Genomic DNA, 27,502 nt, shown 5'->3' with positions numbered 1-27,502 from the left:
ATATATATATACATCCATATATATATATATATATAAAAATATATTCAGTTTTCTATTAGAATAGCACGAGACGATTGTTTTCTAAGTAGAAATAACCTGTTTCCACAAGTGGTTTTTGCTTTTTGATTTGGTTAGACTAATTCATATTTTCTTTTACAAAAATAAGAGTACAAATATAGAACCAGAGTGACTTGGGAATTTTTATAAGGTGAAAAAGTATTGCTCGCATAAATCAATATTTTGACACAATTTTCTAATATTTTTTACCTTACTTCAGTTTTAATATAATCTCCACATTTATGTTTCATATTTTAAATGACTTTATCTTTAATATTCGAATATGAACTTTACTTTATGATAAAATTAAAGAGACAAACATGCCGCAGTTTTAAAAAATACCAACCATCTCGGTATTTTTAATTTTTTTACTCACATATTTATTTTTTAACCTGCTTAATCTATGGTTTCTGACAGCAATCAAATTTATGTTATAACTTTAACAATTTGAAAAGTATATTTTATTTTTAGATATCTTTGGAGGAGGTAAGTACTTATATTTTAATAATAAATAGAAAATATTTTTAAATTGGACAAACATAGTTCTTTTTTTGCTAGGTAAAATTTCCTAATACTTTTAGAATCAAAAAATCTGATTTTGATTTGTTAAACTTGTTTTATTGAGTGTCGAGGGAGAGTCCTTCGAAATATTTCTTAAAAAATTATATTTATGATATTTTTTATATAAAAAAATACTTAATTGCTTCAAATTTTTTCGAAATTTAAATGATTTATTACATGTTCATGTATAATGATTTATTTTATTATATTTCAGTTGAGACATTTGCTAACAGTAAGCATTGCAATTCTTTTGTTTTATTTAAAAACATTCAACGGAGTTTCATAATACGTTACACGAAATGGCTGGAACTATATGCTTATTTTAATTACTATCGAAGCATTCGACATGTAATTTTGTGTTAAATTATTCATAATATTTATGTTATTTGTCTTAATATTAATCTAATTTAAAAAATATTTTTCTAATTACGTACCTTAAAATTTTCAACATAATTTTTTTTTATTTTGAGATAACTAGCAATTTAAATACATTATATTTTGTTTAAATACTTTACGATTAGATTATTTAAGTGAAGTAAAAGTAATATTGATAATAAAATAATAATCCTAAAACTAATCGCGCTAACTTATTTTTAATTCCAAATATGCAAAATTTACTGGTCAAGTAATATCCAATGTTAGTATAATAAACCATAGCGAATAAATTATCAGTATGTAGGTTATAGAAAATGGTGATAGAAATTTTTTTTAAAATTCAGCATTTTTGTTCTTGAAACAAATTATGGGTACAGAAATGTTTAAACTATAAATATATTTAATTTAATACGCAATTTAATTAATGTAATTTCATAAATAAACTCTGCTCATTAATGAACTAGTGTTTTAAGTTATTTAAATTTAGTCACTCGCATAAAATTATCTGTTCCATGTAGTTCTGCCGTGTCTCCATTGCCTATATTTGATTAATATTTAATCGTAAAAATGTTTGTTAAGCTTTTAAATTTTTAGTTTATATTTCTGAACCCGTAATTTTATTCAAGGAAAAATAACTGAATTAGAAATTTTATTTTGATGCAGTGTCTCAAAATAAGCAAAACTGAATGAAAATAATTTAAAACAACACAGAAATCAATTATTAATGAAACCTGGATATACGATTGGTGTCAAGCTTGCTTCCATAGATGCACTTTTGGTATTTCCGCCATGAGATGGTTAGATTGATATATAGGATACAATGCGATTGGTAAAGATATATTCTTCCAATGATAAGAAGATCAAAGAAAGTAGGGAAGTGGAATAACTTTTTTCGGAGCTGGTTTACGAAAAATTTTTTATTTAAAAAAAAAGCATCAGAACATATAACAGAAATAAAATATATAATAAATTCATGAATGAATAAATTACAACTTCAGAAACGACATTGGTAGAAAGAAGCTTCAGCAATGAAAGGGATTCAGATAAACGAGGTCTTACTGCAGACATTTATAATATTATTGCATTTCACTATATAATAACATGATAATTTAACGCAAAGTTGATGCCATTTAAGCTGGTTCAAAACATTTAAATTCAATTATGTTTTTCCCAGTTTGCACTGAATCGTTTCGATGTAATCGTAACAAACTAATGAATACAAAATAGTAATATATATAATAACAACGATATAAAATAAATTTAACTTTAAGTACTTTGTGCAACAAACTGCTCAGAGTATAGGATTTTAGTAAGCATTATTTTCTTTGGAGTACAAACAATGCATTTTTTTATTGTTGTTTTCCCCTTAAGAAATTATAGCTGTAATCCACTTTACTTCTTTAAACTTTTAGATATAATCGGAGGAGGTATGCAAATTTTTTAAACCTTTAAACTAAATCATTAAAATAATATTTTCTCTCTCTCTCTCTCTGTATATATATATATATATATATATATATATATATATTATTGTTGTCGGCTTGGCGATGATTCGCCACCGCCACAAGCTAATAAACATTTTTAAATATCTTACTTTTATTTCATAGGGTTAGTTTATGTTCATCTACTTTTTAAAAAAAGATTTCAACATATATGGATGAGGATTAAATTTTTTTTCCAGCTGATCAAGCAGTTAGTGGTGAGTTCTTTTAGGCTAAAGTAAAATGTTTATTTTTAAATTTTACGAAAGTTTATTTTTATATTACATTTTACTTTTAATTTTGAAACAAGCAAATTACGAAAAAAATGCTAAGATTTAAAAAATATTAAGATTTAAAAACAAATTTTCTTTTAATTTTTTTAATAACAGATTTCTTCTGTGGCTGTAAGTATTTTTTTCTCTTTCGTTTTGTGTTCAATTTGTAAATTTCTGATTTGTGCTTCAGTAGCATAGTTCAGTTTGTTGTAGCATATTTTAGTATTCATAATTTAGTTTGTGAATTACCACAAACATATATAAAAAGATGTTGTTAAATTGCAAACAGTTTTGCGGAATAGTCAGTTTGATTAATATAAGAAAAGTAAACTTAAAATTAATTTCAGCATATTTTGTGAAAAATAGTATCATTAACATCAGTAAAGAGGAACTGTAAAAATACTTGTATTAATTTATTTTTAACTTTATATTTATTATTTAAAAAAAACAAAGCTATTCCTCCTATTAAAAGAAACATCAATGAATATTTTAAATGTGAAACGGATACTGATAAATGAAAAGGGTTAAAAATTATCATTTAAAAGATAAACAAATAAAGTTCATGGAAAATTAATCTGCTTTAAAAATATGAAAAAAAATTTTTTTAGCTGATTCAGTTTTACGAATCAACAGTAATACGAATCAACAGTTCAATAAACTTATATAATATCCAGTTACGTTAATTCAAAAGGTTAAACTTTTTTTTTTTTAATTTTCTTATCTTTGGTTATTTATTTCGAACTAAAAGTCATGTACAAAATAATGATTTATCCACTTAATAATTCATTACTAATTTTAAACTTGATAAACACTAAATTATTTGAATTTTTAAATTGAAACCCTGTAATTTATTCGATAAAATGATGTTTTATAAAAGCACAATTTTAGATTATAAATTAAAAATGGATAGATGACGTGATTTTCAAAAAAAAGAAAAATTAACACACTAATCATTGAGAGTTTAATATTCTGTTAGAGGATGATAAGAATTAAACAATTTTAAATTAATTATTTAAATAGCATATTTTGATAATGTATAAATATTGTTTGATGTTTCGCTTTCAGTCAATCGAGTGTTTAACAGTAAGTTGGTTACCTTTTGAAAAAATCAATTTCTTTTCTGTTTACTAAAAAATTTACCAAAATATTTACCTTTAAATGTTAATTAACTTTTAAGGTAAATAACAGATTAAAAAATATTGTTTTCAGTAAAATTATTTTTTGACAAAGAAAGCATATGAAACACCTAGGCATTAATAATTGAGTAAACTACCGTTTAAATTAACTCGCATCATTTATAAACGTAATCAATGACGTAATTCATGCCAACACTGCGTATTATATCATCAAACTTTTACTCTTTAATCGGGTAAATTTTTAAACGCTAAATTAATTTAGTATTTATTACAGAGAGAAATTTTTCTCAAAATTCAGAATTTTTTTTTTATTATTGCTAAAGCACTTGATTTTACATCATTGGCCCCCATGCATCAAAGATGCATGAGATTGGAGCACATAAAACAAAAACTGAACGATTGAACAATACAAGAACAATATAATAACAAGAACAATAAATACTAGCAAAACATGAACCACTTAAACATGAACGAGAATCAGTCGCTGGATACCAGTTGCATCAACTCCCTAGCTCGCCAATATCGACTGAATAAATCTTCTTCATTTAATGAAGAACAACTGAGCAAATGATCTTTGTTCATCTCAAAGTTCTGGTTGCACAAAGTGCACATAGGACTGCCAAATATACCAATTCTGTATAGATGTTTAGCAAGGCAGTCATGTCCAGTCTCCAGACGGAACGCAAAATTCAGAATACCAGCAAAAAAATTAAAGGACCATTTATTTGACGAGTTAATATTTTTTTCTACTGTGCATAGTTAGTAGCTTTTATGCTTATGTAGAGGTATAAAATAATTAGTTCTGTCTTAGAATTGATCGGCATAAAGTTGAATCAAGTTAAATACTGCCCAATTAAAAATTATGATAAGCTTCACTCTGGATAAGAAAATAGAACATGCATTAAACATTAGCAGTACTTTATAATTTTTATACAAAAATTTAAATTTGACAAAATTTTTTTTTAAATAAAACAAAATTAGAAGAAATAATTTTCAAATTTTACTTTATATTTTACCAATATATATTACTCTTATATTCCGAAAAGCTTCTATTATGTTTCAGCAAATACGATTTTTCACCTAAGCGAAGATATACAAATTACGAAATTAAAAATACAAAAATTAGCGCATCTTGAGAGAGCAATATAAAATTCAGTTGTCAGAATGAAACGAAATTCTTCATACACAAATGTAACTTTGATATCAGTAAGTGAATGAAAATTCCCGCTTGAGATTTCCCCCCCCCCCAGGTCATCTCTATCTCGAAAGCAGAATCCGATACGGTTGAGCATTGAGAGATACAAGTTCTTTATGATGTGCAGCAGCATCTCATTTAACAGTTGCTGTACAAACAATGATAAGTTAACTCAACTTGCCATTCCCTGTGGTGACAAATCTAGTGACAATTCTAGGATCGAGTAGGCCAGCGAAGGGTGATAATTTGAAGGAAGCATTCCTAAGAAATCCTTGTTGTGTGTGGCCGAGCATTTTCCTGTTGAAAAATAAATTTTCGTTTTCTGGATCTGCTAATTTTTATGACAATGCATATAATTCTCTTACCATATGTTGTTTAGAACTGATTTATGTTCCAATATAAATAAGTATTCTTCTAGAATTTTGTCATTTACCATGAGAAAATAAATGAACGTCGTAAATAAGTGAAGGAGAGAATTAGAGAAAAAAATTCTCATTAAAAATATGCTTTGTTCTACATCAATGCATTTGATAGCAAATAATTCCTGAACAGTTTGTTTACCAAGTTTACAAGGTGACATAAAATTATTTAGACTAAAATTTTAAGGCGAATTATATGCGTATTATGCGTATCTTACATAGAACTTTAAATTGAACATTTCAAAATTAACCCCAGTAACATATTACAAATTTTGAAGAGTTTATTTCCATATTAATGCAGAAATGTAAGTCTGCTACAAATTTGTTGGTTATAGTTCGTAACCCATCTACTCACATGTTATAATACTCCATAGTCATTTTATATCGGGATTGACGAATTCTTTGGAGCAAATCTTTGTCTTAAAGATCTTGTCTTAATTGTCTTTACCTTCGATAATTCAATTACATCTTTAAAACAAACCTTTGACTTAAACATGAACCAAATGGAAAAGTCCATTTTATACATGTAACGTAGATAAGGTGGTCATTCATGTACAGAACGATAACAAAAATAAACTTTTTTTGTGCCATTCTAGATTTTTAAATTTTTTGTTTCAAATTTTCAAGTATTTAGATCCAGGTACTGCAACATTACAAGGAAACACACAATAAACTATAGTACACATATTTGAATGTTTACCTAAATCAGAACTTCGCATAAAAATTATTTGGATATTAGATGAAAATATTGGGTTTAACTCTGTCATTTTAGTAACCCTCGTTTTATCTAAACAAAGAAAATGAATAATTCGTATTTAAATCAAATTTTTAAAAGCCTGTGACAATTGTATTGAAATATTAACTCTTTACTTATATTAATAGTAATGGGATCACTATGTATATAATTTGAATTAATTTAAATTTTATTCCTCTTTCTAATATTAATGGTATCCATTTTATTGATATACTAAACAAAAAATTTATTTTTGATTAAAGAAATTGGAAGCAAAGGTAAGTGATAATACTAATATTCATAGTTTTAGGACTGTTATTTTTTCTTCATATCAATAAAATGCAAGGCATTTTGATTATATTTCCCTTTATTTGTTATTTTACATACACTCATGATATGCAAATTTACTTTATAGCCGGCAAAGGTAATATTTATTTTTTTCATTGCAAATAAATATTAAATTTTCATATTCAATCTATCACATATAAATTTATTTATTAGATTAGAGTATTCAATACATTTTCCTCACTTTATTCAAGGTTCATGTATTTTTAAAAAATATTGAAATTTCATGTAATTTTTTTTTTATTTTAATTAATATTGAATAAAACTTTCAATTTTATAATCAAGGCATTTTGGTATTAAATCTTCTATGCATAATTATTCCATTTTCAGTATATTACCTTAAAACATCGGTACTTCAGTAATTACCTTAAAACTAACTTTTTCAAGTCAGTTTTATTTTTGTCAAAACAAAATTCAATTGTCTATGAAACATCCAGAAAAAAAAACGAAATAGTTCCAAAATGAATTTTATTTATCTATTGCAAAAGTTAATTCTGAAACCTTTTTTTAAAAATATCAAAACATATTTCTTTAATTAAACATTTATTATCAAAATTTTCTTTCTTCAGGAGGTAAGTACTCGACTTTTTTCACATAAGTATATTACTATTTGTATTCTAAAAATAGCTAAATGGCCATTAAAAGCTCATAAAAAAGTGTGTTTAAGAGTTTTCTTTATTTTAGTTTTAAAAAAAATATTGTTCCAAAATGTAATTTTTTGTAAATAAAGAAAATTATTAAAGTTAAACTAAAAAAGTATTGATACATAATTTGAAGCCAAATTAGAAAAATCAAATATTTTGTAAATTCGCATATACTGGGTACATAAAACCAGAGACAAATATAACAAATATATTCTTTCCCAGACACATAGTTTAAAATTGATTTGAATTTTTTATTACAAGAACTCAACATTCTATAGATTATATTGTAAAAAACAAAGCAACATTAAACAGATAATATTGAAAATGTACTATATTGATCAGTAAGATATATTTTTTTACATCCATTAATGTGATTGAAGGAACACATTTCGGTGCTTGTCTCTTTTTTATTGGAAGCAAAATCTCCATAATTAAATAAATTCTCTAAATAATTTTATTTTTGTTATCTCTTATTTGATAGATCTCATCGGAGGAAGTATGTAATATCATTATTTCCAATTTATATGAATAACATGTATCATCTTTTATATAATATTTATATATTTTTTTATTATATTTTAGTCTTGAGTGGTGCTAACAGTAAGTATATCTTCGTCTTAATTTATTTGAATCTTTTTGCACATTTAAATTTCATCTTATCTATTATGCTTCTAGATCCTTTCTAAACATTTTCAAACTTTTCTACTACCCCTATGCACCAAATAATACTTATGCTAATTGTATGCTAATTGTATGTAACTCATGCTAATTTTTACTCTATAGCATTTGTTTCTGGCGGTAAGTTAAGGTCTTTATTGAGATATAATTTTACTTACTGTCTATATATTATATTTTTAATGATTACAATGCATTTTTAGAAATTTTCGAATTAGAAAGTTTTAACACCCTATTAGATGCTAAATTTTGCAGTCAAAGAAGATATAGCCAATTCTTTTTCTAGCAAAGATTTATTCGGTTGTAATGCTCAAAAATCGTTAATTGCTACAAATAATACCTGTTAGCAATTAAGAAAAGAATGGGCTGTGGAAACAAATTAAGAAAGTCGATTTCTCCCAAGGTTGCATTTGGGTGATTTTTTTTCCAATTCTATAACTATAATTCAACTTTAATGATATTTTTTCATGTAAGCCTTGGTTAGTATACTTTGAATAGCTTTACGTTAAGACATAATACTAAAATTGGTTTTTCGTCATAAATGCTAGAAAGTTTTATTTATAAAATTGAATAAACATAGATAATGCATGCAGTAAACACAAAAACTTTTATTTCTCTTTTCTTTTAAGTAAATTTCTTCTTTTTGTGAGAAATCTGAAATTTTACTACTCAAATAAAATGAATCTCATTTTATGACAGTTTTGCTTAGTTTGGCTAATGATTTATGCAGACTGAAAGAATAAGAAATCATTAATTTACAATGATTTGTAAAAATATATAATTCCTTACGAAATATATAAAAACTTATTTTTATTTTCAAAAATCATTTTCTTCCCTGTTAACCTTTGTGAGAAAATTGCATTTCTATATAAAATGAAATTTGCTCTATTCGGTTAGTGTGGAGTTCCATACAAATGTTTGAAAATAATTTTGAATATATTGTGGAAGCTAATATATGTCTCATTCTAATTATTTTGTTGTTCTATTTTTATTATAGCTGGCAGTTTCTTTGGAAGTAAGTGATTAATATAATTTGAATTAAAGAAATTCTAGATATGTAAAAAACATCGTTTATGTATTTTTTAGAAAAATAAAATTTTCATAATAATATCTAGATCCGGAAAAATAGATATAAACCTTTATTCAGAATTCTATAAAAGTATATTATTGTAGGGAAATTTACGTAAAAATTAAGGAAAATTTAATTGAAAAATAAAAATAGTTATAGCGAAACTGGGCAAAATATTCCAATACATACTAAAAATCAATAAAATGAGGGGTATATGATTTCAATTACTTATATCATAATATTTCAATAAAGCATCGATTATATTAAAAATTATTATTCAAAAAATTATTGAATTAAATTTTTTTTTATTGAATCACAATAATTAGTCTAAATATTTTTTTTAAATCTCTCGAATTGTTTGGTCGTTTATTAGCCAATATTTTAATATGCTTTTAGAAAAAAGGCAATGATATACGAATCAAAAGAATCAATTTTTTATATCGTAATTTGGGAAACCAAATGATTTCGACGCTACTTTTTTAAAGGCTTAATTTAAATTTTTATTTTATTTTCAGCAAACAGTGGTTTTAAAACTATGCATTTAAAATAAAGTTTATAAATTTATAAAATATTTTTCAAAATAAAGGCGAATTTTTGCTTAAAAAGAAAAAAAATATTCATGCCAGGCTAATATCTCTACAACAAACTCAAACTGAAAGGCATAAATTTGAAAATAATTTTGTATGATCCAATAATGTGATTACTTGCGTTTTGGTACTGAAAGACAATGAAATAGAATCAAATATGTTGCTGAATGTTGACTTTTAAGGAAAAATTTTCTAAATTTTCTGTCAGGATACGAAAAACTGCAAATTTTTCATTTCTAAAATACGGAGAGGGATTCAAGATTAAAAGTATTCAGGAAAGGAATTTCAGGAACTGGAGATCAGATGTTTATAATAAAATTTTTAAAAAATAAAATTTTTCGACAAAATTAAAGAATTTTATCACCTAAATTAACAACGAAAGAAAAATTTCAATTTTTAAATTAGAAATAAAATTGCTTATATATATATTCAATGAGAGATCTCTTGAAAGGAATGAGTATTTCACAAAAATGTATTGTTTGATAAAATAAATATTTTATGAAAATACTAAGCATGCATTTAAAAACAAATTATCTCTCCTTGACAGATATTGGAACCAATGGTAATTTTTAATTCTTACGTGAAGTCTAATAAGATTATTTAAATTTTATAAGATTATTTGATCATATTAGTTAATCTTATGCTTTTTTCATTCAATGCACAACGCCAATGTTCATTACGGCCTATCTCCTTAGATAAAACTCTTTCTGACGATTTTAAAAGTTGTAATTCTTTAAAAAAGTTTTGAATTTTTAAGTAATTTAGTTAACAAATATTAAATTGTAAATTCATAAAAGTTTTGAAAAATGAAAATTTTTGAAAAACCATACATTCATGGCTTTTTAACCACACTAGCTACGGCTAAAAATACGCAAAGTTGAATAAAGTTCTTTACTATACATTTTCAGGTATTCTTTACTATAAATTAGATGAACAGAATGTAAGTGGTTATTTTACGGTAATTATAGAATGAAAATTCTAACAGTGCAGTATAGTGGTAGTTTTGAATTGAACTTTTTATTTCATGCAGTTCAAGAATGATTAGCATAGTAACCATGTAAATATTCATTAGCTATTTGTACAATTTTGCAAAAACAATTTATGTAGATTTTGAAACGTATTATAGTCTCTAATGATAAAATATCATAAAATTTCCGCATTAAAAACAAGCTTAAATAAATAATGACAAACAAAAGCCTTAACTTGAAACTTTAAAAACTTCTTATACTTAAATTAGCGTAACACCATCAAGTTGAACCTGTTGTAAATTTACAAAATACGTATGAGAAAACATTACTTAAGAAAAAAAATTAAAAAAGAAGAAAAGAAAAAAAAAGAGAAATTTATATTTGTTGCAGAGCCTTAAGCCATTTGATATATAAGTGCCGTAGCTGCTTGATATATAAATAAAGCTCTACTAGTTTTTAAACATGTATCGATTTTCCTATTGATATAAAAATTTAAGCCACTAATAAAATATTAGCAAAACCAAAATTTTATATCAACTTTATTACTCCTTATTTCAACTGTATCTATTTTTTATTTTAGCTCTTGGTGCCATTACAAGTGAGCAAAATATTGGTTTTACTTTTAAAAAAATATTAAAAAACCTAGAGCTTTTAAATAATGAACAATACGGAATGTCAACAATTTTAAAACAATTGTTAATCAAATAGTTTCAATAACATTTTAACGATCGTTTGCAAGAGTGATGATAAAAATTATGAATAAAAATATTTTTCTGTACCATACTTTAGGAAATTAAACAGTATGTAGAATAATATAGTATAAAAAGTAGTATTTATACCTTATAGTTCAAAATTTTTTCATTCTCAATTTCATTAAATAATATAAAAAAAATTTCATCAAATTATTAAATTTCATTAAATTATTAAAAAAATATTTTTTGCATGAAATTATCTTTGAGTAAATGAGTTTTATACAGGTACTATATTTAATAAATCAGTGCAGATTTTGGCATACGCCGATGATGGCCGAAGATCTACGATTGCACTGAGTAAAAAAATTTTTGGCACTGGAAAAATCAGCTAGAAAAATGAAATAAAAGTGAATGTGAAGAAAACAAAATCTATGTATTGTGGTACAATGGAAACCATTCCTAAATTGTTTGAAGTAGATTCTTTTAAATTTGAATCTGGAAGAAATTTTAATTATCTAGGATCAGAAATAAACTGTCAAAATGACATTAATCCTGAAATCAGAAAAGGAATAATCACAGCCAAACGCTGCTTCTATGATTTAAGAGCGTTATTGAAATCTTACTTAATAAAAAGAAAGGCGAAGATTTTACTTTATAAGGTATTAATCAAGTCAGTTTTGACTTATGCTTCAGAGGTATGGACTTTAACAAAAAAGGAAAGAGAAGACCATCGAAAGAAAGGTCCTACGAACCATCTTTGGCGCTATCATCTTCGATAACAGCAACTGGAGAAAAAGATATAATTTTGAAATATATAAGATCTTTAATAGTGATGATAGCATTAAATCTATATGGGCCGGGCATGTAGTGAGAATGAGCCCAGAACGAGCAACATTAAGAGTCTTTTAATGCAACCCCCTCTAATAAAAAGCCAAGAGAAATGCCCAAAAAGAGATGGAAAGACAGTGTGGATGACGATTTTACCATCCTAAAAGTAAAGAACTGGAAATCAATTGCTGGGAGAAGGGCAGAATGGGAAAAGCTTCTGAGGAAGGCCTTGGCTCACAAAGTGCTGTCATGCCAATGGTGATGAGAAATGAGAGGGTGCATTTTTTTTCAATTGCTTAATTTGTTTTACAAATATGACTAAAAACGCAAAAGGTGCAATTAACATTAAGGGCATATTTGAGGTTACCCCCTAGAAACCATTAAGATAGGCACTTATTACGTGAAAATACGATCATTAGAATGAAAGTTATTCTGGGTGATATCTTTTTTCTGCCGTGTTTAGAATATCAAAACATGAACAGACTTATAAATTTTGCACTAAAGAATATAAAAGTGTGTTTATAATTATACATTTCGTATTAACTAGATGTCAGCAAAAGTTCCTTTTTATTGCACTGAAACACAGCTTTGAATTTTCATAGGCAATAATTAAAATAATTTTACTCTAAAATTTCTTATTCTATTTAAATAGTACAACATATGTATTGGAGTGATTTTTTTCTGAAAATTTCCAGTATGAATACTTTTTGTTTTTATTTTCAAATTTTTAAGACTGCAGATTTTTAATGCATTATTTTGATGAATTTTTTTTAAATTTAAGTTTTTGTCATAACTTTATTAAAGTAAATAATTAAAACAATAATAAATCTTTCAATGAAATTAAATTAACATTGATTGGCACATTCAGATATAGTAATACATTTTTATAATTGCATTTAATATTTTTTATGCGTGTTTTACATTTTCTAATGAAATTATTATAGATGGTGTTAGCGATGGTAAGATTTCAATATACTAAGATTGATTAAATTGCGTTAATTTTTTATTTTCAATAATTTTTATTAAAATTTATGTTTCAGTTAAGCTAATACATTTTTATATGAATAACAAATAAAATTAACTTTTTGGATACTACTTAAAAGAAAATTTTTATTTCTTTATTGAAGCAAATTGATGATACAAACATTTGCTACTTTTGCGTGACTCATTGCGATACTTTCCTTAGTTTAGTTGAAATTAGCAAACAAATTATATTAACTATATTTCTACAACTATATTTCATCACTTCATTTAAATTATCATGCGCTCACAATTAAACTTTCCATCCAGCAACAATCGTAAATGTTTTACTGTAATGTGCATAAATACATACATTAAGGAAAGGAATTACTTACATACAGGAAAGGAATATTTTAATTACTGATAAACCATAAAGCACCATTTATACTGTATTGTTCTGGAAATATGAATAAAAACATCAATTGTTAAAGGCTATATGTAAAAAAGTACAATGAAAGTGTACTTATGCTTAATGATTTTTAATAAAAGCTTATGCAAAGTTAGGCATTTTAACTTCATCGGAACAGAGCATTCCCACTGTTTTTATATTCTAAGAATAAAAATAAGACAATTCAAGATTCTAAAATTTTAAAGATCATAAGCTTACGTTCCTTCATATGAACCAATCAAAATGACCAATCTTTCAAAGAGTGAGAGAATCCCCTTTTCATCTCCATTAAAATGCTATTTCAGATTTTACTGAATATTGAACTTCAAACTATTTTAAAACTTAGGTGGATTTTTCCTCCTTAGCCATATTTCTTTCTTTTATTTTTCAAATTTAAAGCAATATGGCACAAAAGTTATTAAAGATACCAACATTTTTTAAACGTGCCACTTTTAGTGTTATTCAACGTTAAAACTATATAACTCAATACCATTTTAAAGAAACTAGCATGAATTTTAAAGCATACCACTTTTATTTTACGTTACTTGTTTCTCAGAAAATTCCTAAGCCATTTTCAATTGGAATTATATAAAACTTTAAATTTAGATTTTTAAATATTTTCCAACCTTATAGGTAAAATTGATGAAGAAAAATTTAAGTATTAATATTTTTATTGATGTTAGCATTTCAGAATATTTTCATAAAAGTTAATCGAGGTATTATCGACTTACTCTTTTAAAAAGGTACCTCTAATTTCCGTGATAAAAACAATTTTCTTTTTCACTCAAAATTTAACGATACACTGTATCTCTAAAAATTAAAGGTACAACGTGACTCTCAATCTGCACACCTCCAACACTTATTCAAACATATGTTTCCTTAATAACGAATGCTACATTTTTTAGGCAATCTCCTTATTTTGCTGTTAAATTTGAATTCTATATTAATTTTAATAAAGATCTTATGCACAATATATCATTGCGAGGATCGTAGACGTGGTAAGAGTGATAGTTAGTTATAATAATTAGAATTAAGTCCTTCACAAAAATTGTGCCATAAAATAAATTTAAAGAAATGAATTAAAATAGGATATTTATATTACAAAATTATGAAAAAATATTATTATTTAGAATTATCTTCATTGTGGAAGATAATTCAAGAATTCATTGTTCAAGAATTATCTTCATTATCACCATTAATCAAAATCTATCTGCTTAATTTGCGAATAAGTAAATAACAAAGTATGGAAAATTAATTATTATCACACTTTTACTATTAAACTAATCATTAGTAGTTAATAAATAATAGGTTTGTTTGATGAACAATTATTGATCGAGTACTATTAACTAAGCATTTATTTTGTACAGACATTAAAATTTAATAGAGAGGCTTAATTTAATAAAAACGATATTTATCGAGCAATTATTTTATCAACAATTGAAAAATAATAATGAATAGGCCAAAAAAATAATTAGTATTTTGGAAAAATTTGGAAATATGATTTACGTATTATAACCCTGAAAAATATTATTCCAGCAGCTCTACAAAAAATCATCAAAAAAAAAAAATACTACCTGTTTTCCAGTAAAGCTTGTATTTTTTTTCTGAAAAAGAAAACTAATAATTCATTAAAAGTAACGCAAACGAACTGACATGAATTGAAAGTTTGAAGAAGATTCGAAGAAGATTTGGAGATTATCAACCAACTTTATAGAAGAGCATGATCTGATATATGGCAGCGGTTTGGTCCATCAGAGAACTATAAACATCGTCAGTCTCTGCGATTCCATCAATGATCGGACATGGTATCAGGCTTAAAGTAGGGGTAAAACTGATGGGGATATTCATCTCGTTGACGAGGGCGGTTAGTACCGATTGAAGACTTTACTTACGGTAGGGAAAACAGCTGCTGTTATTTTTTAAAAAGAAAAAGCAGCGAGTTTTCTAAAGTAGCCCCAGCACTCAAAACTCGAATTGATCACAAGCGAGCAGGTAACTCGATCGCAGCTTCTATGCAAATCCCAAGCAACCATCATGAAAAAACCCGGACATCGCAAAACGCGGAAAATCGCAACCCAGGCTGGGATGGATGAAGAGAAAAAAAAATTTAATTATTTACTCTTGCATTTCTCGAGTGCTGATAATGCGCGAATGTCCTCATCACAGGGGTGTCTCCGTATTTATACAGGATCTTATTTCTTCCGGAACTTTTCAGGAACATTTTTAAAAAATCTTATTTCATCCCTTATAGTTTTTATCAAAAGATTTTTATTTTTTGAATGGTCAGAAAAGTAGAGAGAAACAAAAAGTAAAATAATCAGAAAAACAACCTTTGCATCAATGCATTTGGGACACTGACAACTCGCACTAGTTTATTCGTTTATTTTTTGCTTGTTCTGAACACTTCATATTATCTTTTAGCATTTAGACAATAGCCTATGTCTTCTGGCAGAGGAACAATTTTCATTCCTCTGAAAACTCTTTGATTTTGGAAGGAGATATTACGCTGCTTTTTATTTTAACATGATATTTCTTGAAAGAGTCATTGATGTACTCACTTTTCGACAAGGTTTGTCCCTTATCCGAATTGCATATCATAAGCATTATTTAGAATACTAAGAAGATGGACCACGCAAATGTCGATACTTTCTCATGGAAAACAAGTCAAAATAGCTATGTTTATCTCAGATTCTTAATCAGCATGCTTATTCAAGTACACAATGTCATACTGCTTTTATATAAAAACCTGAAATTTATAAAGCCTGAACCATCTATAAAGACAATGGGAAGAACTATGTTAATTCCAAACCTGTTATTGATTCCATGAATCATTTGATGTGCTCATATATTATTAAAATTTTTTACGAACGAAACGTTAACAGCGGAATTGGTAAATTCTAAAAATTAAAATCATTATTTTTTTTAAAGGGCAAAAAAAAACTATTAAAACCAATGTCTAGAAAATTATTCTTGTTGCAGTCTATGGGAAATCTACTGGAACACATATCAACTACTTCTTTACCATAATAAATTAAGGAGCTTTGTGGCTAAATTTGTTCAACTATTGTGTCTCAATCTGCATCAATATTTCAAAATCAATTATTTAATATATATATATATNTATATATATATATAAATCTTTTTTAATGATAATTCAAGATACATCACATGATATTTCATGTTTTCCTATTTATTTATTATATATTGTATACAACTACATATTTACAATTAAACTATAAAGATAACTTCCTTCTTTTATTTTAGCTTATCATGGTAAACGTGGGAAGCACGGAGTCGTTCATGGCGAGCATGGTCGTAGAACATAAGTAAAACAAGTAAACAAAGTGCTAACGATTATCATTTAGTTAAAAGTTATCTAAATAGCGGGTTCAAAAAAATTAATTACACATTTCACATGTAAAATGTAGATTTTTAAGTTGCAGAAAGGAAAAAAATAAGAAACTGGTGCAGGCAATAATGGAAATGGCCACCTTTCCAATTGTAGAGCAGTTTTATTTAAATGATGAATAATTATTTCTGTGTCGAACAAGAAAAATATTGTAATCTTCTAGCCCCTCATTAAATCCTTTATGCAAAAATCTTTGAACAAGTACGAAGAATCTTTATTTAGAGTACGAACCCCAACCCTCAAAAAAATATTAAATTTTGATGTATTGCATATAGACATAATTTGGGAAAAAATCTGAAATTCCCCATCATCGAGTAAATTCATTATTTTCCTAATGCAAAAAATTTGTCGACACCCCAGGGCTCGAAAAACAGCCCGTCCGCCTGTCCTCGGCGGTCAAAAATTCCCCGCGGACAACGAATTTCTGGAATCCGACGTCCGCGCGGACGGCCATTTTCCCGTTAATGTTCGTGATACATTTTCAATTTTTGTTATCTTACAAGAGTCTAGCGCCTCACTTCTAAAATGATCCTCTAATCTATCAAAATGTCCCACAATACAGCAACATACTGCGCATGGTGGAATTGGTGTTTTCTCTGTCTGGGACTACTGCACAGTTAAAAGGGGCTTTTCAGCAATGAACTTACAAAAAAACACATTACTTACTGGTCTTAAACAATAAGCGTTAAACGCAATTATGAACATCTACCTAAATAAAAAAAACTTTCAGATTTCTGTGCAGAAACCTCTGTAAATCATTGACTTGATTGTGGAACTGGCAAACGTCATATTTGATTCATTTAAAAAACGCAGTATGCTCGGATAAATTGACATTCCAGATAACTTGACCTTTGTCATTTAAATTATTTCGTAAGAGAAACAAATTATTGGATAAAAGAAATACTAGGTTACTATTAGTAACCTAGTATTTCTTTTATTACTGTATAATGTAATCCTAGTAAAAACTAATTAATTGTGCAATTTATATAAATGTTTGTAATAAATAAGATAAATTATATTTTTATTTATTTAGAAGCTACGGGTTAGTTTCAAAGGAGGACGGGTTGTTGGACAAGCCGTCCTCGGGGACGGGTAATATTTCTGAGTTTTTTCGAGCCCTGCGACACCCCATGTTTGTACTATAAGACGCAAGAGTTGTACCATTAAATCCTAGCTATGAAAAAGAGGGAATATACTCGTAAAAAAAAGTCACAACATTTCCACCATTCTCTTTAACGCACGAAGAGTTTTCTGTGTCTTGCATTGATTAATTCGTGACCCTAGTCGATACTTTCATTCACGTATAGATGGCAGCACCATAAATCTGCTTAAGTATCTCCAATTTCCTTCTTTATGGTTTTGAAATCATGTTCGTTGTAAAAAGCCGCATAGTTGTGTATTTATGGTTATTAAACCATACTTGTTGTAAACTGCTTCCAATCCGTAAAGGTAAAAAATTTTCTTTAACATAAACGTTTCGGTTAATAAGATGGACAGACTGTTGCCGGTTAATTTACCATTATTTTAGAATGAAAATTCTAACAGTGATGCTTGATAGATTTGTATTTTAAGCATCTTTCTTCTTCGAAGTTAGTGCAAAACTATGAAAAACAAAGACCCAGCTTCGATAGCTAATTTAAATCTGCTTTTGGACAACACAGCAATTGTCTACCAACAGAATATCGGGCTAGCAAGGCAACATTAGGAAAATTATTTGCAGTGGCAGGGATATAATACGTAGGCGGGTAAGCTGCGTGGTGCCGAGAGTTTTGCAAGTGCACTTCCGTGTTTTTTTACCTACTTTATTTGAGAGTAACTTACATTTTAAACACGCTTCATTTTCTTTTTTTCTTTTTTTAAACACTATTTAATTTGCTTAAAGCATGCAAAAGTTTAAATAATTTACTTAAAATAAATCTATTTTTTCACCAACAAACCATTTAACACCAACAAGTATTTTATAACAAGAATATTTTAGATTAGGACATATATTTAAATCGAAGTAACTGAAAATAGTTCAACTATTTCAAACGAATAGTCTATTTAATGAAATTAGTTATTAAATACAATTCAAGACAACTAGATAACTGAGAGTTCTAAAAGCATTAAACGAAGACGGGACGAGTTTTAAGATTTAATGTGTAATTTTTACAAGTGCGGGTTTTAAGATTTTAATTTTTTTTTCCTTTTTTTATATGAAATTCATAATTTTTTTCCTTTTTTTATCCTTTAATAAGAGTTATAACATTGTGAAAGGCTAACATTTCCTTCCATATTAAAGTTAATTTTTAAATACAATTTTCATTATGAAGTTCTAGAAAAATTGTAAAAATAATAAAGGAATTTCCTTTATTCAGAGGAAGTAAAGAAAAGCTTGCAAATATTTTAAATAATTAAAGTTTTTGTACTTGTTTTTTTTTTAAACTAATCGAAGGTAACAAAAAAATGACGCTGGGAAAATAATACGAACCTCTTCTTATCAAATAACTTAAATTAAAAAGTATTATTATGTTATTATTAAGTTGCTATTTTAAATTTAATTTCAATTTCCCTAGAATCAAATTTAAACTAATGAAGCAAAGAAATTCCGTGCAATACCTTATACAATTCTAAAATAATAACTTCTTTTAATTTTGAGCACAAAATTTTAAACTTTATAATGTTACATTGTACAAATAGGTAATATTTTTAGCTTTCAAATGTTTTTTAAACTAATTATTTATTCATTTTACTTTATTTCCTGTAAAAATAATTAGATTAGGTTCCAATAGTTTTCATGCTAAAATCAACTAGTGGTTTAAAGTTTTTCTATCACCAATTTTTATTTACTTGATCTTTTTTTTGAATCAAGATGATGTGAATGATTTGAATCAAAATGATATGAACATATTTATTCAAAACTATACTTGTTAGAATACTCGTGAAAACGTAATTAATATTGCTTACTTAACAACAACATTACATTCTTCTTTTATTTCAGATCGAAGTCCAATAAAAAATGGTTTTGTCACAGGGAATGAACTTTATATTATTGTTTTGTTCGCTATGATTTACTGTTTTTTGAAAATAAAACTATTCAATAATAATTTATTAAATATGAATAAATTTTTATTGCTTGTAAGAGAATTGTCTTGTTATTTTTTTAAAACAATATTTTTAATATAGTTTGATCGTCCAGAATTTATTTTATTTAAGGAAGAGTCTTAAGTTTGACTTTCATGACATTGTTTACCGCTATTTAAATATAAAGAGTGTCCCTAGACAGTTTAAAAATAATTTAAACTCACGTTGGAGGGATATAAAGATTAGCTATTCAACCTCTGAACGCTAAGAACTCTAGTCACATAAAAATATATTTACAAATTTGTTTATTGTTGATTGATTTACACTTTGATGTTTTAAGCACTTTTAATTTTTATTCTTTTTTTTTTTCGATTTTGGAGTTTTTTCCTATGTGTATCATTCTTTTTAGATTTGATTTTACTTTTCTGTAGTTTTGTAGTGTTTAGTTCACGTGACAGCGGGTGAAACCATTATCCGCATACTCCTTAGGGGGGTAAGTCGGTTACTATTGGTCTTACATCATCTGGCTACAGTGTGTAAATAATTAATCGAAACATGTATGATATTATTATAACGAAAACCAAGGTAAGAATTTTAAGTAGGTCAGTTACAATTTAGACTATCACATCAGAATTAATTTTTTCAGCATGTGCTTACATTGATTTCAAACCCATTTTCTACGTGTGTAATATTGTTGATCACTCGTTTTCTGGTCATATGTGTCGAGATTTTATTAAAATGTAATTTCATTATTGACTCTAAAACGATTTAGTACATTTTGATAACTTCAAAATGTCTTTATTGTACATTCTGAGAATTCCTTAAATATGCTAAATATGAAATAGTATAATAATGCTTATTTAAATAAAAAGCAAATTATATATCACAGCCAACACAATTGAAATTAAGTTAAAAGTAAGCCATTCAAATATTTGCTACCAATTAGTTTTATTCACCAAAAATAATTCCAATATTAATAATTTTGATTCCATTCATAAATTAAAGAATTTAGAGTTTTCTACGTTAATCCTAAAACATGGTCTGAAGTTATACATTTAACCAAAAACCAAATCTTTGGAAATATAAAGTATGACTTAGAGTTCAAGATTAAGTCTTATAGTAATATTCGTAATATAAATAACATCAATGACGAGGAACGTTGTAACTTAATCACTGCTACTGATGATGTTTTAAATTGCAGAAATAGAAAGAGCTAACTGCGAAGGATTTTAAACTAGATAATCTTGATAAACATAAAAAATCGATAATGTTAAAATTACTTTCCAGGCCTTTTGTAAGTCTCTGAAAACTTTTTGTCATACTGATTTAGTTATAATGCTAACTGGTGCAAAGCTAAAATATGTTCGAACCCCATTGAATCTTTTCTAAATGAACCTTTTTCAAAGACCTAACTAAATGTGTAGTTATTCATATTACTCTTAGTCTAATAAACTTATCGAATCAACAAATATTGTCAAAATCTCTTATGTTTATACAAAATACAAATGTGGAACAATTACAAAGATTTTTAGCCACCTGTGGCTTTTATAGAAACACCCTTAATTATGGCAATTTAGCACATTGTTTAGCTTAATTAACAGTACAAAATACTCCTTTTAAATGATCAGAGTAACACCAGCTGGCTTTTGATAAATACCCAATACCAATTTTGATATTACCCAAACCTTTGTAGCACTTCCTGATCGAGATAAAACTTTTGTTTTGAGAATCGATGCAAGTAAAGCTGTGGTTTCAGCCGTGTGGATGTCAAATAATCGAGTTCTTACGCAGATTTCATTTATAGTAAATTTTTGTCTGAAACTGAAAGAAATTCTCCCGGAATAAAACTTGAGCTTATGACTATTTATAAAGACATTCAATTTCTTCTTTTCATCTTTCAATTCTCTTTTTACAATGGACATTCAATCTTTTCAATTCTCTTTTTACAATAGAAAATTCATTTTGGTCACTAATAGCAAACTTCTTTTAAATCATGAAAAAACAACATCACCTTCCCATATATTCACTCGAGCTTTTAGAATTTAGTGAATTGACATTTGGGTTTAAACACATGCCTGGAAAAGAAAATTTTTTTGAGTACCTATTTTCTTGAACCTGTTGCTAGAAAATCTATTTTACAAACTTATCCTGATACTAGAAAATCTTTTTTTAAAATTTAACTTTACAATAGAAAATTCATTTCGCTAACTGATAGCAAACCTCTTTTAAAACATCGAAAACCAACATCCCTTTTCTCTAAAATCACTCGAGCTTTCAGAATTTAGTGAATACACATTAGAGTTTAAATACATGCCTGGAAAGGACATTTTTTTTGGCGGAAATATTTTTTCTCTCCCCAGATCCTGATACATGAAAATCTATTTTACAAACTAAAAATAAAGATCAATTAAAAAATGAGTGTAATGATTTATTTTGAACTCTTTTCGAAATTAATGAGGATAAAAATAATTTTAAGTCTGTTTCAGAAACTAGTAATATCACTAATAATCTTATGAATAATTTATTTGATAAGACTGCCGAAAATACCAGTTCTTATTGCAATGAAATAATTATTATTAGTGAATCAAATATAAATGCAAATGATCCAAAAAATGAAATAAATTCCACTGAAGGCTATAAAAACTGAACAACTTAAAGTTGTAACAATCATTAATAATAATTTTAAGTTAAAAAGTACCCTTTTTTTACTGTATTGGCTCACAATTTATAAGATAAATTATATTTCTTCGTTATCATTGAAACTTTCAAATTTGCAACTCTCTTTATGCAACTTCAATTTTTTAAACTGGGAATTAAATTTTTGATAATTATTTTCATTATTTTTTTACTATTTTCTAAAAACCTTGTTAAATATTTGCTACAAATAGAATAATCAGACATAGTATAAAAATTTAGGACCTAATATAATTTAACAAAATACTATTCATTTACTTAAATACAAAAAATCACAAATGATATAGTAAGATATTTCTGTTTTTCTTTGAAAGTAATAATTTTTTTTAATAAACATAATTCTGCTTAATGAAACTAAAATATACGTTATTTTAAAAAAATTTCCATTCATATGGTAACGTTTTTCTGGAAATTTTGATACTTAAATTTTAGTCCTTATCACTACAATTCAGTGTCCAGTAATATACCAAATTAAAAAGTAAATTTAATCGAATGAAGGCTTTTAATGCAGTGCTCTAAGATATCATAATAAAATTCATTTACTAAATTTTATCACGCATTAAAAAATCATATCTTATTTACCAAAATCATATCAAAAGCTCTTCGGTAAAAATTACCGAGCTTTTTGGTGTGTCTGTAGAGCTAGAAGCATAATTAATGTTACCACATGCTGTGCCCTTTAGACATGTTACTTGTCTCTGCTTACTTAATCATTGTAATAAAAGTGATTGTATCTAAAGTTGTGCTTTACCGGAGGAAGTTTCACGCAAAAGGTTTCCCCCAACATGTTTTATGACGCTGCACGCTTAAACATATTTCACTGATATAATTTCAATTTTTTGTAACTCCTTGAATGCTTTTACAAATTATTTAACTACAATTTCTTACTGTGGCTTTTATTAATGCTCCTTTATTATGATAAATATATATAATATCTAGGTAGAATATTTAGTTAAAAAAATTTCAATATTTGAATATTATAAAAAAAAAGTTTTATATCATTTGACAAAGTTATTTAAAAACTTTAAATTGAAATAAAGTTATTTAAAAACTTCAGCTTCAACTTTCACACAATATAAAGGGTAGCAATGAAAAGTAGTAATAAATTATATTTTGTATTATGAAAAACTCGAAGACATGTATTATAAATAGATAGAAACTGTATCATTTGATATGGTCATTTGCGAATTTCTTTTGCCATGAATATTTTTTTGAAGAGCCAGGCGTGGAAATTTCATTATAGCATTGTAAGCTAATACGTAATATTATAGGATAAAGTACACCTGTCCTTTTACATTTGTCTTACTAAAATTTTCATAATTATTCCTGCTTTGTAAAACAACATAACTGATTTCTTTTCTTTGGTTTCTTGAATGCGACACATATGATGTCATAATAATATAATTATATATGAGGGTAAAATTAAAGATTTAACTAGATTATGTACGAAACTTCTATTTTAAATTTTAGCAAAATTCCTGAACAAAATAGCATAAGCTAGAAAAATGAATGATATTCTCAAAGTTTAATGTATTTTAACAAAAACCGAAATGGTAAATATCGCTTGGAATTCGAAAACATTTGAGTGAATTATTATTTTCATAAGGAAAAGAAAGCTTACCATTGTATGAAAAGAACGCAAAAGAATTGTGATGGCTCCGATGCCATAACTCCCCATCACCTTCAGATGAAGATTCAAACGCTATGTTATTACAAAATTTATGTCTTTAAATGGATTTTGGTAGTAAAAGAAAAAAAAATAATGAAGCAACTTTAGAAGAAATTTGAATATTAGGAAGACTTTATTTAGAGATATTTTCAGTCTAAAGCAAAAAAATTTATAACTTAAATAAATTTTATCAGAAAAGAAATTATTGCAAAATTAGTTAAGCAGAAAAAAATGAATTTGATTGTGCTATATGAAAGCACAACCTATTATAAAATTAAATAAGAGCTATTCTGACTAATCTTGATTAATTTTATTTTATACTATCTGAATATACATTCTTCGTACGACGTGAGAAAAAATGCATCAATAAATCTGTACTGAACAACACTACAAATCATACACAAACTTTTCTGACAAATATCGCCACAAATAACAAAGTTAGAGTGATTTCAATGTCTTTTATTTATTTATTACTATTTTATGACATTCTTTGATGCTTTCTCAGTTGCAATTATGCATAATTTGTATCAACACTAGTATGGAGACTTTTAACCGTATCTCATAACGAAATGTCCCATTTCTCCATTATTCTTGCTTTTCAGTTCAAAACTTAATTTTTTATTTCAATTTATTTAAACTATTGAGTTTTTTGAAGACACGTTTAAAAAAAGCGTAACTAAAATAAAAACGATGGTTTCAAATAAATATCAATTCGGAAAAGAAATATTAATTTGGTGATGTAGTTTGTTATGCTACCACGATTATGTTAATCAATCAGATAATATAAAAACATAACATAACAAAAAAATATAATTAAATAGAACAAAACGCACAAATAGCATCTTTTTTTTTTTATTAAATATATAACTTAGGAAACATAACTGATGGTATCTTTAAAATATTAGAAAAATTGAATCGTTAGCTTATAGTAAATCGTTGGTTTTCATTAAGAGAATGAGAAAATTCCATCTTTGAACGTGTTTGACCTTAAAATATAATTTAAAAATCGGAAATTAGGCTTCTTAATTTGTTTACAATTTTTATTTAGATTCGTTTTGAATCTCGCATTCTTGTAGCTTACGGTTTGCCCTCAATGTGGTTTACATTCAGTCAGATGGGCATACAAAGAAATTCTATATTTTATTATATATGTATAGGTTTTTTATTGGCCTTCTTGATGCATTTACATTACTAGATTAATAAAAACACATTTTTATCATGTTTAGCAAAGTAAAGGCTACCTTCATTATTCAGTATTATCTGCTCTTATAAAAATGTACCGCGTATTGGTGTCAATAATAATATGGCGACTTTTAACGGTATCCAGTAATGAATAAGGATATATTCTCCATCAATTTTGCTTTTTAGTGTACAGTTTACCTTTTGATTTCAATTAATACATATTATGAAAAATAGTTAAGCACTATTAACATCAATAATAGTTTATAGAATTTTAATGTTCTCTTAAACGCAATAGTACCATTTTTTGATTAGTTTTCCTTTTTAGAAAATGACTTACATTTTCACTTTAGATATTAATTTTTACTAAAATTAATTGTCTTTGACGTCAATAATAATATCAGTGTTTTATTACTTTTTCTTCTATGAATTGGTAATATTTTCTCCTTGATTTTCCTTTTCAGTTCAAAACTTCTTTTTTATATAAACTACAGTTGATTTTAAATTATTGAGTTAAATAAAAATCCGTTTTAAAAGCATAACATGAAACAATGGCTTCTGCTAAGCTAATGAGATATTTCCTTTTCTGAAATGTCTCCGAATTTAAAAATCTGATTAAAAATTGAAAATAGGGCTTAGCAAGAAGCTTACATTGTACTCATTTAGCTTCATGATGAATTTGTATTTTTAGTGTGTACCGTTTACCCGCAATCTGGTATGCAGATACACATACAAATCCCAAATTGTTTATTCTATTATACGTAAAGATGGTACTAGATCTCTTTGCTTTGTCTACTTTACTTTTGGTCTAATTTTTCTTTCTCTTCTTTGTTCCCAGTTTCTTCCAAAATAATGAGAATAATAAATTTCTCACTGGAAAAAACCCAAACTCATATGCAATATTTTGGGTTAAGCTGCATAAAAGTACAGATCTAACTTTATCATTGAAAACATGCTGGGAAATTTTTCTTTATGTTTAACATTATAACTTGGATTATACTACTTGATTCCAAAATATCTATTATAAACTTTGAAAAAAACTGTAAATGAAATTGCATTCGAATAGTTAATTTATATTTAGAACAAATTACAAAATAAGATAAAGTAGGAGACTTGAAATATTTGTTAGCATTACGAATAACATTGAAAGATATGATAGCTTAAAAAGCATCTATGAGCACGTGATGTCTCAAGAAGGAGGAAAAAACAAATGAAGAACAAAATTTATTGTTTAACAACATTGTATGATATTAAATAATAATCGAAATCAAAAGATAAATCTAGCTGTTCACACAAAAATGAAAAATAATTATTGCAAGTTGAATAAAAATAAATATAACACTGTATAAGAGGGAAAGAATTATTTTCTGTCAAGCAATAACATAAATTTGATGTTGATGTCAATCGAATCAATCGCGATTTTTGAGAAGAAAAAAAATTTATAGTATAGAGTGACTTATATGTTTTCGCAAGAATGTATAGGTTGGACATTATTATTATTTGGTTTACAGCCCGCAAAAAGAAAACGGAGTCATCCTAAATATCTTTAGATTTAATGATTACGTTTTAGGATTCAATCTTAATGGTTTGAAGAGCTGATCTCAAATATGCTAATTAATTAATACTATTGTAAAGCAACGAATACTTTAATTTTCTATTCATAGTAATTTTTTTTTTAAATAAAGTTTACATTTTTACAAGTGTAGGCTTAAAAGAATTTAAAAAAGTGAAGTTTGATAAATTTTTATTTTTTAACAACTATGCAAAGAATTACGTCTAAATTTTAACTTAATTTTTTTTCAAATTTGCCGGTCTCTGGAAATGAAGTTTCTGGTAAAAAAGAATGAAAAATCAGATTAATAAAATCAAAATACCCAGTGTTTAAACCATTCATTTGGTAATTTTTCCTTTTATGTGGTAATTGCTATCTAGAAATTCTGGTATTCAAAATTATAGTTCGTATTGCCAAACATTTAATAAAAACTACAAAACAGAAAAGTAAATCAAACCAAATAAATGTTTTAGTAGGTTCAAGTACTG

General features: G+C 26.4%; 2 long non-coding RNA genes across 2 annotated transcripts; both read left to right on the top strand.

Annotated features, from left to right (window-relative positions):
• The first annotated feature begins 82 nt into the window (after positions 1 to 82).
• LOC139426056 (uncharacterized) lies at positions 83 to 6,531 on the top strand. The gene is made up of 7 exons (XR_011637319.1): positions 83 to 543; positions 833 to 850; positions 2,406 to 2,420; positions 2,675 to 2,692; positions 2,864 to 2,878; positions 3,815 to 3,832; positions 6,496 to 6,531. It is a non-coding gene; the product is annotated as an uncharacterized lncRNA (long non-coding RNA).
• Positions 6,532 to 7,695: 1,164 nt separating this feature from the next.
• Positions 7,696 to 19,983, top strand: LOC139426055 (uncharacterized). Its single transcript, XR_011637318.1, has 9 exons — positions 7,696 to 7,717; positions 7,804 to 7,821; positions 8,005 to 8,019; positions 8,894 to 8,911; positions 10,100 to 10,114; positions 11,101 to 11,118; positions 12,985 to 12,999; positions 16,713 to 16,783; positions 19,838 to 19,983. It is a non-coding gene; the product is annotated as an uncharacterized lncRNA (long non-coding RNA).
• The last annotated feature ends 7,519 nt before the right edge of the window (positions 19,984 to 27,502 follow it).

The sequence above is a fragment of the Parasteatoda tepidariorum genome, chromosome 7 (assembly GCF_043381705.1).
Source record: "Parasteatoda tepidariorum isolate YZ-2023 chromosome 7, CAS_Ptep_4.0, whole genome shotgun sequence".
NCBI classification, from domain to species: Eukaryota; Metazoa; Arthropoda; class Arachnida; order Araneae; family Theridiidae; genus Parasteatoda; species Parasteatoda tepidariorum.
The sequence above is the reverse complement of the archived record's forward strand: the minus strand, read 5'-3'. Positions and strand labels throughout refer to the sequence as shown.